We start from the raw sequence: 2,833 nt of genomic DNA, 5'->3' as shown, positions 1-2,833 counted from the left end.
AATAAAGTTGTCCCACGGTCAATGTTTACAGCCAGCGTTAGCCAGAGCAAAACACCGTGTGGTGAGAGGTCAAGCCAGGCAAACCACGTGTTCAGTTTCAGCCTATGAGAATGCAAAGCGCCAAGAGGAGAGGCAGGTGGAAAACCACACTCATTTGAATGAATGAATGAAAACTGTATTGAACAGATTTCAGAATGGGTACAATACAGTACGGCTCAATACATACAATTGTTAATGGGATGCAGACCAGAGAAAGACGTTTGTCTTGTTTAAACTTTACATCAGGGTCCCCCATTTTCAATTCATAGTGACATGTATGACATACACAACATACATGACATCATGACATTTATGGCATAGGGACATACATGACATACAGGTATTTAGTACTGTTACATTTGTGACATATATGATATGCAAATATACAGTACTGTTACCCATGAATGAATGAATGAAAACTTTATTTAACAGATTGCAGAATGGGTACAATACAGTACGGCTCAATACACACAATTGTTAAGGGGATGCAGACCTGAGAAAGACGTTTGTCTTGTTTCCATCAGGGTCCCCCATTTTCAATTCATATAGACATTTATGACATTCACAACATACATGACATTTATGGCATAGGGACATATAGGTATTTAGTACTGATACATTTGTGACATAAACGGTATTCAAATATACAGTACTGTTACCCATAGATCCTAACAGAGAATATATACATATGATGGGGAGGAGACAGTATACGTTAGGAGGGGGTGGGTGGGTGGGAGAGAAATATACATACAACCAGAGAGTTGAACCACGCAACACAGTTTATGATGCTCATGCTGTTAATGCTTCAGCCAAATCGTGTCTGTATTTATTCATATTAACTATATTCTCCCAATATAGGCAGACCTTTGACCTTTGAGCAAAGACGTTTCAGCTCTGTAAATGGCAAAGGCATGCTGAGGGAGATTGTGGCCCTGCCGCGTCTATTCTTAACCCAAACGGCGCATGCTTCCGCGTTTGCGTTTAGCGCTCCGATTGGCCACTGCTGTTTCTGGTCGCACCAATCGTGTGACGGCAAGTTCTTCGGCGATAGAATGCCAGCCCTGATTCCAAACTCTAACCTTAACCAACTTCGAAAGAGTCGCCTAAGCTTAACCAGTGATAAACTAGGCGTTAGGTAGTTTGCAGGCTGTTAGAGCCGGAAATGGGCGCGTCACGGATTGGGCGCACATGTCACATGACCAGAAACGTCAGTGGCCAATCAGATTAGCAAAACGCATGCACCGTTTGGGTTAAGAATAGACGCGGCCCTGCCGGCTGCCGCCCTGTTAGCCTTTGAGTTCCTGGTCAGATAATCAATGCATGACTACTGACTACTAATAACACACAGAAGGTGCCCAACCGCATCACAAGTACATAATAATACAGTGTTCCTCTACATTCTGTTGCAGTGGTGGGTGGAGGACTTTTTTTTAACATATTTAATAAATCATATCAAGTTAATTGTCCCCTTCTCTTTCTTAGTCTACAACATAAACACACCACAAGCTGGATGTGGCCAAAACATTTTCTTCACAAACATAGCCACAACATTAATAAACTACCCTCCCACTCACACGCATTTTGGGGTAGAACACATCCTAGCCTACTACAAAAACCTAGGGGTCCGCAAAGACGACTTCAAACTTGAAATGGTAACAACAGTTGAGGCGCCCTCCAACCTAACAAGGCCACTGGCCATGACAATATCCATTATCCCATCCAAATTCCTCAGAGACTCAGCAGCCGCCATCACCCCAGTCGTCACACACATAATAAACCTCTCCATAAAACAGGGACACGTCCCCAAAGACTTCAAAATTGCGAGAGTGACCCCCTGCACAAAAAAAGGCAGCAAATTATACCCAGGCAAGCAACTACCGCCCTGTTTCTATTCTCACCTCCATCTCGAAAGTCATGGAAAAAAAGAGTATATGGACAGGTCCAAAAGTACCTTGCGGATTTTTTTTTTATCTACAAATTCCAATCTGGCTTCAGAACATCCCACTCCACTGACACATGCCTTCTCTATTTGAATGACCACATCAAACAAGAGGTGGACGTGGGCAAATACTGCGACATGGTCATGCTGGACCTACAAAAGGCTTTCGACACTGTCAATCACTCCATTTTGATTGACAAGCTAAAAGCAACAGGTTTTGATAGTCTATCCGTGAGCTGGATGCAATCCTACCTGGAAGGGAGAGAACATAATATGGTGGAGGTAAATGGTACACTACCCCCCCCCTCCCCCCCTCCCAGTGAGCTGTGGTGTTCGACAAGGAAGCATACTAGGACCATTACTGTTCCTAATTTATGCAAATTACATGTAATCAGCTTGTGACTGCAACTTGTTCCTGTTCGCGGACGACTCAGCCCTGCTGGTCTCTGACAAGAACAAGTTGCAGGTTGAAAAAGCCCTCAGCTCTGAACTCTGCAGAATCTGCACCTGGCTCGCAGATAACAAACTATCATTACACCTGGGTAAAACAGAGTCCATTCTCTTCGGATCAAATAACAAACTCAACAAGACAAACGGCTTCTCTGTTACAGTCGTGACAATATTGTCACAAGGAAAGATGAAATTACATACCTGGGGTCCATCCTAGATGCAAATCTTTCCTGTGACAAAATGGCAACCAATGTAATCAAAAAAAGTCAACCAACGAACAAGATTCTTGTACCGGATCTCCTCTCTGGTAAACAAGAATACCCTGAAGACTCTAGCAGGAGCACTCATTCAAGGGTACTACGACTATGCTTGCACCTCATGGTACCAAAGCACCTCAAAGGCACT

Source organism: Notolepis coatsorum (assembly GCF_963971535.1).
Source record: "Notolepis coatsorum genome assembly, chromosome: 3".
NCBI lineage: Eukaryota > Metazoa > Chordata > Actinopteri > Aulopiformes > Paralepididae > Notolepis > Notolepis coatsorum.
The sequence above is the reverse complement of the archived record's forward strand: the minus strand, read 5'-3'. Positions refer to the sequence as shown.